Source organism: Carassius auratus, chromosome 9 (assembly GCF_003368295.1).
Source record: "Carassius auratus strain Wakin chromosome 9, ASM336829v1, whole genome shotgun sequence".
Lineage (NCBI taxonomy): Eukaryota > Metazoa > Chordata > Actinopteri > Cypriniformes > Cyprinidae > Carassius > Carassius auratus.
Window position 1 is genome coordinate 24,829,498 of NC_039251.1, and position 12,078 is coordinate 24,841,575.

The following is a 12,078-nucleotide window of genomic DNA, read 5'->3' on the forward strand; positions in this document are numbered from 1 at the left end:
TCTTGTTTACCAGAGGGAAAACAGCTGAGATGCAATTATGTCTCTCCTTGCATTATGACAGCTGTTCCAGGCATGTCATAACACGATCAAATGATTTTCTGTGCTTTCTGAACAGTAAGGAGTTCACTCTTAGAGCTGGATATATAGAGGATGATGTTACACCCAGTGCTGTGAGACTTACTTTTCAATCATGAGAGAAGATTGCAGCTCAAGAAGATAAAGTTTCAAACTATAGTCAAGCAACTCTTTTTAAAAATAATGAAAATAGCTAAATAGATCGCATCAGTTTAAAGAGGCAAAACAATAAGAATGTCAACTATCAAATTAAACTTTATAACAGCTGCATTTATGAAACACATCTGATAAAACTAGAAAACATCCTTTTAAACAAACGGCAGCAACTAAAAACGAAAATTTATCGAGCATGTTTATTCACACAGACGGTCCGAACCAATTCACTAAAATGGATCACACCAAACACTTTTCTCTCTTCATTCTCTCTCAACATTCTCAGTCACCTTGATTTTAACCAGATATTGAGCTAGTAAAATAAACCGTGTAATTAATCAATAAACAGAGAGCTGGGAGGAAGACCATAAACCTGCATCCTGATCTCCATCCTCTCATTCCTCCCCCAGTCCACCGCAGAGGGAACAGAGCAGAACGCTTGGCACGCAGGGAAGCAACAACATTGGACGAGTGAACCAAAAGCAAATGAGGTTAGATTTTCCAAGCACGGATTTCGACATTATATTAACTCCCCAGAAAGTCATACTCTTTCTATTCATACTCTTTTCATTTTACGATCTGGGTTTCTGGTAAGTGTATGGTTTTATTGCTGAGAGATTACCACCTTTTATGAATCATCTATAAAACCAATAATGAACTGGGTTGCATGGCTACATCTAAGGTAAGACCTCAAAGATTGATAAACCACATACAGGGCAAGACAGAACAACTTGTGACGCTCAGATTGCACTGACAAGGCCACGCAGAGATTTGATCGAGCTTTGGGAACACAGATAACTATGGCGGCGCAAACGTGCAGTCAGAGACACGTCTGCCACTATTTGAGCTGACAGAGAGACAGCACAGGCCGTGATAGCTGATGCTCTTTCATGCGAAATCTACCTGAATTTTCACTATCTAATGCACACATCCCTGAACACACTTGGCTGCCTTACGAGAGTAGGTCAGGACTGATATGGAGGCTTTAACAGCAGGTCTCTAGAAGGCCACTTCTTTGGTCATGCTCAAAAGAATATCACAGTAACGCTTGCTAATACCTAAAACATCCTAAAAATGACACACTCTCTTTTAACTGTGTTGGAGAACTCACTAGAATCCAACACATTCTCATGTTACTGACCTTCTTTTTCTCACTCTCCTTGGTTTCTCCTTTTCCACATTTAATTAACAAATCTAGGCTTGAAAGAAAAGGGATTTCAATTATATTTATCCCTGAATGAGACTATTTGATAATTAATTTATGAATGTATATTTTTGTTAATTTCATTGTTACACAAATTAATAAGGAATTTAATTTAGTGATTATTACTATTATTATTATTACAATTTTCCAAGAACAATTTAAATAAAGCTCAGAGTAGTTATTAGGAAAGGTTATAGGTGATTACAGTTGGTTATACTCTACCATTCAAAAGTTTGTTTGTTTTTTTAAATAAATTAATAATTTTATTTGACAAGGACACATTGAAGTGATCCAAAGTTACAATAAAAACATTTGACAAAAAAACAACAACATCTATTTCAAATCAATTATTTTCTAATGAACTTTCCATTCACCAAATAATCCTTTAAAAAAGCTAACACTGCATTGACAATAATAAGAAATGTTTCTTGAGTAGCAAATCAGCATATTTCTGAAGGATCGTCTTGACTGGGAGGAATGATGCTAAAAATTGTGCTTTACCATCAAAAAATATTTGATATAATGTATAAATAAAGGACAGTTAGTTTTGATCAAATAAATGCAGCCTTGGTGAAATTAAGATAATGTAATTCTGTGTATGTGAAGCTTCAGAGTCAATAACACAGCTCAGGTGACTAGCTCAAGAAAACTGGGTGCCAATGCCAGTAAGCAAAGATAACACATTTTTTAAATCATACACTTCTGGGGGCTCCTGCACCAAACAAGCAACTGGCATTGATAGCTTTTCCCCCTGGTATTTATAAGCCTTCTTGGTTCAGATAAACAGGTAGTCCCATTCCAATCTCACGTCACTGCTGCAATGTTAGGCCTCTCAAATGAACAGTTTACACCATGTGATGCCACTGGCATAGAGATTACACACTTCATCTTCCTAAACCTAACTTCACCTTTTACTGAAACCAAATCTGCGCACTGCCTGAGGAGAAGGAGAGCTGATTGGCAGAATCGTGTAGTATATTTACATAGGGTGAGGCATTGTTCCACCTATCCACCAAAAACAAAAGCAGCTCACGCAGCAACAGGATGAATCAGCAAAATATCCACATATACAAACTACTTAGATACTAACAAATCTAAAAAATTATACCACCTTTCATCACCAAATTGCAACTGATGAAAGCTTGATCTACAGCATTTCTACAGACAACAACCAATCCACAACAACCAACCCTCTCAGCACTCACAGCAATATCAAAGCGCCGCAGGCAAACCTGCTCCACCACAAATACGTTAAAAGTGCTCTCTATCAGCAGTAAAAATCAATATTGTGGAACAAACGTAAACAAGACTGATTACATTTAATACATGGTTCTGATTGGTCAATTATTCCGCTTTCAAGTATTTATATAAACACAATGGCCACTGTATGATTCTGTACATGATACAGACACAAAGTCATATTTCATCTTTCACTTATGAAGCTCTTGTACCACCCGTTTTCTCATATGATAGATAAAACAATATAACCTAATCAACATTAAGTATTTATTTGGTAAGTGGCTATGCAATAAGCAGGATAATATAGTCAGCAGGTCAAACCACAAAATAAACCCATTTCAGGGTGTTACAAGACACCTATACTTCGCATTGTGGTCCTGATTACTCCATCTGGATTATTTTGTAATGAGCTGCTGACTGTACATTATCCCTTAAAACGGTGCCTCATAATAAGAATCACATGTACTGCATTTCTGAAACACTCCTGAGGAATGCAAGAGCAGAGAAACTCCTGTCAGATATGCACTGAAGGAGGACAAACAGCACATGTTGAGAGTGTCACTTCACACTCGTCTGGTGGTAGTCCTTGAGCAGATCTGATAGAGTTCTGGTTATTCATTCCTTCTCTCGCATTAGCCCGAGTCCTATGGGAAACAGTCAGTTTTCTCAGAGGGACGCGGGGAAGAAGGCTGCCAAGGTCAACTGTGTCCATAAAATCTTGGCAGCAGTATAATGTGACACTTAATCTCATTGACAGTCAGTGGCTAAAGGAGCTCAAATGAAGGCTGTAGCCTGTCAAAAGAACTACTCTGCTTATCTGTGGTCTTAACAGATTTAAAATAAAAATCTGTCATCGTTTACTCACCCTCATGTTGTCCAAACTTGTACAGCTCTCTTGCCAAATCCTATGGGTTTGCAACAACATGAGGGTGAGTATATGAAAGAATTTTCATACTTTGGGTGAGATATCGTTTTAGTTGTGGTAAAAATTCCCAGGCAAAAAGGGTCTTGTGTCAATAGTAAAGCAATGTTAAGAAGCACAGCTCACACAGATGTCACGTTCAAAACAAACAGCTGTCTGTTGTTTAACACACCAGATTTGTGTTACCAGCCCATTGTGAAATCTGCGAGGGAAAAAAAGTGAACGCAAAATTCAAATTTTGAATGAAATGTCAGTGTGCTGTGCATCTCTCAAGTAAAGCTCTGAGGTATTGATCATGTTCAATCAGCCAGGTATAAAAAATTATGTTCATAAGAGAAGAGCGGGCAGGCGCATGCTAAAAAAATTAAGCAATTAAATTTGTAAAGATTTTTTCTATGTAAGTACATCATAGTTAAGGCCCCCTAATATAAAGTGTGACGGATTAATATTTTAAAAAATCCATAGAGACGCAATACTTCCATATAAGTATATATGTATATATATATAATTTTTTATAAATTATGTTCCTTGTGTCAGGTTCTGCCTTGACACTCCATTTGTCTTGCATTTGTTTGTGATTACTGCTAAATCTTCATCACCTGGGGACTGTACCATGATTGCAGCTGAACAAATTCACAGTTACAGGATTAGTTTTGAGTTGACAAAGAGTTGAGTTGAGTGTGTGACATCACTGGTGAACAGCCAATCACGAGCAATGCAACACAAAGCAAGTTTGATTTACTTATCGTGAGAGACCCAGCGAGATTCAAAACTATAGGTTAAAGTTTCGCTAAAGGTTAAGAGATTGAAGATTGTGACAAATCTAAACATTATTTGAAAAATGACAAATAAAATAAATAATCTTGCTCTTGCAGTGACAAGTGAAACTTGTTAACTTAGTTTATACATTTAAAAATATTTAGTGATAGAGACTCGAACATGAAAAAAAAGTGCAATCTTTTGATACTACAACTTATTAATGTATACAGATCATGTAATACAAATATCTATTTAAAATAAACGATTTATAATAACTGTTAAACTAAAATTGCTTGTGTGTAAAAGATATATAATAATAAAAATATTATGAATAACAATAATTATATAAATCATAAAATGACTCTGTAATTTTCATCAAAGCCAGACTCCTTCTATTGTTTTTTGTTGTTGGTGTTGTTGTTGTTTTTTTGTGCATTAGTGACCTTTAATTTGGAGCAAGATAAACTGGAGTGACTTTGATATATCGCCCAGCCCTAATCTGTATACGGTATCCAGTGTAGACAAGATAGCAGCAGTGATCGTAATGTCTATTCACTTTTAATGCAATGCAACACTCACATTATTAATGATTAATAATGATAATGATTAAGTGTAAACAAGTGTCAAGGCATTAAGCAGCTGAATGCCAGTGGGCGGGGCCTATGGTGAGATCATGATGGCTATTCATTGATGTCTTGCACTGGAACTGAAAATGATTTCATAATGTTTTTTCAGGAAATAACCATTTTATTTTGATTATGTTGTCAAGAAACAGCACCTTGGATCCAAAACAAGCTGTTTTCTGAGGATAATTACTTAAATGTTTTTTTTTTTTACTGATTAGATGAGGACATTTAAAGTTATAAAACTTGCATTATGTATTAAGCATACAAAGACCTCTCAAGACTTCATTTTTTTATGTCATGTCCCCTTTAATATAACTCCACTTCACTTGTGTTCGTCTGAAAGAAGAAAGTCATAAATACAGTACCTAGGATTGCTTGAGGATGAGTAAATCATAGGGGAATTTTCATTTTTAGGTGAACTATCCCTTTAACTTGATTTACAGTGACAAAACAGACTACTCTTTGGTGATATATGCTGGACTTCTCCATTAATTTGATCTGCTTAAGCACCTAGCTAATTGACTGCAAACTTGCATTCATATACAATATACTTCCATCCAATCAACAACCAGACAGAACCAAGCCCACACCCATTTTCCCCCATTAATCCATTTCACCTGGATGTACATCACAATAAAGAAGAAAAGATCTCTCACTGTTGCTGTTTCATTGCATCTTAATGTTTCGGGTCAATCTAAAACATGCATTGTGACAGCAGATTGGTGTATGAATTCAAAAAATCTTCCTCTCCAACAGTCTGCCTTTCACAAACACAGAAAAAAAAAACATGCCACTTGCCTGGTGGCAGCTGCCAATGTTCCTAAAACAACACTGGATGAGAGGCTGTAAACACTTTTAATCTTTTACCAACATAGGCAGGTTACATTGTAAGCAGTACTGTCAGAAGGGAAGCCAATGCAAGGGGCCAAAATCTGCCATTGTAGTAACACAGTTCACATTGATATGAACATTATTACAAAACCATACACGCCTAAATAAAACATTAGATCACAATGCAAAGCTCAACAAACCATGTGTTCAAACACTCGTCATGAGTCACCCTGTTCAACCTTTATGTTTGTAGTGTGATGCAGACAGAAGGGTTTATGACAAATCATTCTGATGACAAATAAGGCTTTGGTCTAAGGTCTGTTATCCAAGGGAGCAAACATCTGCATTGAGTGCCATTCATGAGCCAAACTATAAGCTGACGACAGATCACACACACCTGACAATACATCTGAGCTGCTATACAGCAGATGTCACCGAAATGAGCTGATTAAAGTTGGCACGAAGTCCTGCCTCCCTCACGAAACATTAGCAATATTCCACTCGTGCTGCTTCGAAGATTGATGCACACGGTTGACCTGCCCCAACAAAGGACGTCCTTTCGTCCGAGACTCATGGGACGTTATTAATTTAAATCATTTCACTCCCTTTCATCCTAGCTGCCCGTTTCCTCTTCGTCTGCTCTTTTTCTCCATCCTGAAGAGCCTTGCCGTCGCCTCTGGTTTTAGTCTTGAGTCGAGGGAGAGTGGGCACAATGTGAGCCGTCAGATAGCTGCTCATGCTGCAAAGGTCAACACCACAGAGAACCTACTGGATCTTTATCAGGACTCATTTATGATCACTTAGAACAAAGAATCTGTCGAGCAGAAAAAGATCCAGGCTGCATCTGGACTCCAGGGTCCTCACAGAAAAACACCCACCCTAGTTTCACAATCACCTGACGTCATTCTGGTATAGGAGGCCAGCTCTAAAAAGAGGAATCCGGTGGGGATGGACACTGGCTTACTGCTGCACATATGGTGAGAGAGGTAATGAAAGCGAATTCTGCAAATAACACTAACAATGCATTTTAGGGGAAAGGTCTTATAAAGATAGCGACACTAAAGAATAAACATCCCTTTGTAATTCTTATTTGTAAAAATATATATCTATATAAAAATAATGGTTTTACATCCCTCTCAGCACATATTCTGCTGCTCCCACTGGATTAGACTGAAGCAACAGCACTCAGAGCAGAAAAATAAATCTCAAGTTTAATGCATTACCAGCAGCCAAGATCTAAGGCAAAGAGCTCACTGGAATATATTTCCTGTATACCAATGATACACATTTAAGATCCACTTTTCCAATCTGCATCTGGCCTTACCAAAGATGTATATTAATGCATATGCAAGATGACTCATTTAAGAATAATTTTATATGATAGCCTTCTGCAATCTACTGTTAAAATGGCATAGGAGCAATAAAGACATGATTTTGGATTGTTTTGACCAATACACTAGCATTGTTTGGGGTTGGCTGAAACAACTGGTTTAAAAAGTGGCTTTTAGAACAGTCTACTTAAAGGAAGAAGAAAAAAATCATTATGTGCATGCTTAAAATGTATAATGACTTCTGTAAATTGAATTCTCCAAAAATGTTCAGGAGTCAGTAAGATTATTTTGCTCACCAAAATTTATTTAAATAAAAAATACAGTAAACAAACACATACTGAAATATCATTGCAATTTAAAATGTTATTTTTCTTATGATGGGATGGATAGTCATTACTTTAGTCTTCAGTGTCACAATGATTCTCCAGAAGTCCTTCTAATATGTTGATTTGGTGCTCAATAATTTAATTATTAGAATCAATGCTGCAGTTGTGCTGATTAATAATCTTAATGTATAGTTTTGTCCAATTCTTCAAGGCATAATACATTTTTTTTTTCAGGATTCTTAGATGAATAGAAAAAGTCCTTAGTAAAAGTCTTTTTGGTCACTTTTTTATGAATTTGATGCATTCTTGCTGAAGAAATGCATTATTGCTTAAAAAAAAACTAGTTACTTTAGTTGGAAATTTATTAATTTTTAGAGTTTAATAATTGACTAAATGTTTTTTTATCATTTGAAATGTTTTCTGTTGAACTGTTTTAGTGTTTGCATGCTGGAAAAACTCTAAATATTTAATGGCAGGTTTCATTGTGGCAATATACCAAATGTGATGTGACAATACTGTGCGTCTGTACAAAGACTGACTTACTGAAACAAAGCCTGAAAAATAAATATTCACTGAAGTAAAATATTACACATACTCAGACAAGCTGGGAAAAAATGTGTGAAAACAGGCCTCCACTCTACAGGCACCAAGACTGGCACTTAACCCACAACTGTCATGGCAAAGGGTGGAGCCTGAACATATCAATGTGTGTGTGTGTGTGTGTGTGTGTAGGGGAGGGGAGGTCCAATGTGGCAACAGCTCATCTGTTTGCAGTATGAGGTACTGCAGAACACACTCCACCAGGTACAAAGAGGAAAAACACCAATAACAGCAAAAATGAGGCTTGCATTAGATACAGAAATGCTGGAAACCCAATTGAAACATCAGAGGTTAAACATCTCAACCAGCCTCAAGAGCTGGAACAACAGCAGATGCATTCAGATGGAGATGCATATCCTCCTCTCTCTTTGACAGACTGATTAATCGCACCTCATTATTCCAGATTCCTTATACATGCCTCCATTAACCGTTTCAGTATTTTATTATCGAATATAACATTTTTCAAGGGAGCAGCCCACATCATATTCAGTCATTGAAGGCACTGCACAGCTGTCTGTATTTCAGGGCTGTTCCCTGGATTTTCCTCTGTGTATCTCTAGATAATGAGCTAATAATACACCGCCAGCTTTAAATACACAAGCCATGCTTCTGATCCGCTCATTAATATCTTCATTTCAGAAAGAGGTCGCATGCAGCAGCGAGTGTAAATGAAGAGTAAGCGCTTACTGTCGCAAACCAGCCGACGGTTTCTGCGGCTTCTGTCTTGTCCGAAGGAAACGGTAACAATGGGGGGAAAGCCACTGATGTGTTGCGCAAATCCAGCGACAGAATGCCCGCTCCTCTCCCACCTTAATCTGGTTTTCGCTTCCCGTGCAGATTGCTTATATTTGATGATGATGATGATGACGAGACAAGCGAGCCTCCCGTTCCTTTCCCGTTTCCATTCCCGTTCTGAGCTGTGGACCGATGCGCGTTCCTTGCGTCTCCGTTTCCTGTCCAGCCCCGAAATCCATGTGATTGCGCCCTACCCGTGGTGACGTCACACAAGGCATGGAAATACGACTCACTTCGTTTTGACACTCAACCAGTGAAAATTTCTGCATATGTACCAAGTAGCCCATGCGTTGAAATGCATTAGGCCGCACTTACTATATAAGCTATATGGGACATTTCCCGGGGCGCAATGTGTTGATATTTATCTCGCCTTTGCGTCCTCTAAACAATGTTTTTTTTTTTTTTTTTTTTTTTTTTTACATATTTGGTATATTTAAATCTGTAGTTCAGAGGTAAATATTTAAAACTATTAGTTTTTTCAATCTTCTATCGTGAAATTACTACAAGTTCTGTGTAAAAATGGAACGTACATTTGAAAAACAGAACGTGTGCGTTCAAAAGTTGGGCCAATCAAGATTGGTGCAGTAGGCTAAGGTGCTTTTATTATTAAAATGTTGAATTAATTTATTTATAATGTTACCAAAAAATCGATTTCAAATGCTATTAATTTGATTTCTCTCTTTATCAAATATTCCTAAATAATATATCACGGTCCCCACATTAATGTAAAGTAGCACAACAGTTGAAAATTTATTAGCAAATAATAAGAAATGTTATTGAGCAGAACAGCATAGCAGAATCATTTTTGAATGTTCATGATTATGCTGAAAAGTTTATAATCATGAATATATATATATATTAAAAGAGAACCAGTAAATTACGAAAATATTTCTTACTATTACAAGGGAGATAATGTTATTGACCCATAAATGTTTGAATAGTGGCTTATTTTTGTTGAACATGTCATCTCTTGTATCGACTTCATTTATGGAACACCTTTTCAATCAGTTTAATTAGCTTAATGCTTCTACACACAAGTTTCTGTGTGATTCCACAGGTGCAGACAATGTTAGTAGTTTAGGGGTTCATGAAACTGAGACCACTGCAATCTCATCATGACCATATTTCTGTGGTCTCTATTCTAAGTGATGAAACTATATGTGACCTTGGAGCACAAAACCAGTCTTAAGTCACTGGGGTATATTTGTAGCAATCGCCGAAGATACATTGTATGGGTCATAATTATTGATTTTTCTTTTATGCTAAAATCATTAGGACATTAAGTAAAGATAATGTTCCATGAAGATATTTTGTAAATGTCCTATTGTTGATAGGCTATATCAAAACGTATTTTTTTATTAGTAATAAGCATGGCTAAGAACTTAATTAGGATTTTCTACATTTTTTGATTTGTTTGCACCCTCAGATTCCAAATATTCAAATAGTTGTATCTCAGCCAAATATTTTCATATCCTAACAAACCATGCATCAATCAAACCAAATGTATGCTCTTCACGGGCACTCGGAATAGACCACTGAATGTTCCTTCAGTGATTACTCTTGACGGACATGAAATACAGACTGTTACAACTTATAAGTATCTTGGAATTGTTATTGATGATTGCCTGTCATTTAAGCCTCATGTTCACTGTCTAGTGAGAAAGTTGAAGCTAAAATTGGGTTTTTACTTTCGAAATAAGCTGTGTTTTTCTTTTAATGTTAAAAAACGGTTAGTGGCATCCACTTTTTTATCTGTGCTGGACTATGGTGATATATATGCATTCATCTGCTCAAAGCTTTCAAATGATTGACGCAGCCTATCATGCATCGCTGAGATTTATTACTAATTGTAAAGCTCGCACCCACCACTGTGAGCTGTACTCTCGTGTAGGGTGGTCTGCTCTGGCCACACGGAGGCTTTGTCATTGGTACATATTTATATATAAGGCTATTCTTGGTGTGCTTCCATCCTATTTATGTTCACTTCTTATGAAAAAAAGTGCTGGTCATTACTCTCTGCGTTCTCAGGCTGTTGTCTTGTTTTCTGTCCCACATATCAGTACTGAGCTGGGTAAAAAGGCCTTTGTTTATTCTGCTCCCTTTACATGGAATTTGCTGCAGAACAACTTAAAACTTAGTAAATTGATTCCTTTGAGTGTTTTAAGTTAAGAATGAGATGTTTTGAGTTGGACTCCCTCACATGTCAATGTTTTTAATTGAGATTTCATTGTAAGTGCATAATTGGCTTTCAAACTGTTTCTATTAATTAATATTTTATTTTCATGGTTTTTTGAGTGTGTGTCTTTGTACGTATGTAATGATGTAATGTAATTCAGCTGCCTATCTTGGCCAGGTCTCCCTAGCAAAAGAGATTTTTAATCTCAATGGGCTTCTCCTGGTTAAATAAAGGATAAATAAAATAAAAAAATCAATGGAAAGCTTATTTATTCAATCTATATATATATATATATATATATATATATATATATATATATATATATATATATATCTCTCTCAAAATTAGTTTTTGTGTTCCTGGGTCACTAATTAATCAAAAAAAGAGGAAAAAAGTATGAAATCATATAAGAAAATAGTAGATTTAAACAAACTATATATATATATATATATGTGTGTGTGTGTGTGTGTGTGTGTGTGTGTACATGTACATGCAATACAAAGTGAATTTCACAGCCTTGTGTGTTATAGCATTAAACCAAACAACAGGTGCGAGAGATTTCATGTTTATTCTGCCATTTAGTGGTTATATCTGTTACTGCATGTGATTTTCAAAACTAGTTTAATGCAATTTTAAGTATAGTCGATATAAATATGTAATGAATGTATTAAGCAGTTAAAGCACCAATCAGTGATTTTGACATTTTGTAGAGAGTATAAATAAAATACTATGCAAACACATTAAAACTGCATTCTTGATAATCAAAGCAATATTATAAAGAAGAATTTGTAATAATTAGTTAGAATTTCCCACTTGGACATCATTTTCTATTAAATTTTTATTTCTATTTTTTTTTTAGAACAGGTTGTACATTATTTTTTAATGACTTACAGACTAGTAGAGAATGCAAGACTGCATTTAGAGGTAGAGAAGCCTTTGTTTGCTTGTAAAAACAGTCAGCAGCTGCAGAATGTTACAGAATGCTGATGGTAAAATCCACTTGTTACTCTGAATGTAAAATGTAACCACAACACTGCCAGC

The 12,078-nt window shown here is 36.1% G+C and overlaps 1 protein-coding gene across 3 annotated transcripts in view; it reads right to left on the minus strand.

The window, feature by feature from the left end:
* Positions 1-9,046, minus strand: part of LOC113108861 (ras-associated and pleckstrin homology domains-containing protein 1-like) — a 63,365-nt gene extending 54,319 nt beyond the window's left edge. For 2 of the 3 annotated variants that reach the window (XM_026272218.1, XM_026272216.1), the window contains exon 1: positions 8,754-9,046. The gene's annotated coding sequence lies outside the window, so the exon portion shown is untranslated. Of the gene's footprint in view, positions 1-6,206; positions 6,679-8,753 lie in introns of those variants that run through there. The other variant, XM_026272217.1, reaches the window with a different exon arrangement.
* Between the last annotated feature and the right edge of the window lie 3,032 nt (positions 9,047-12,078).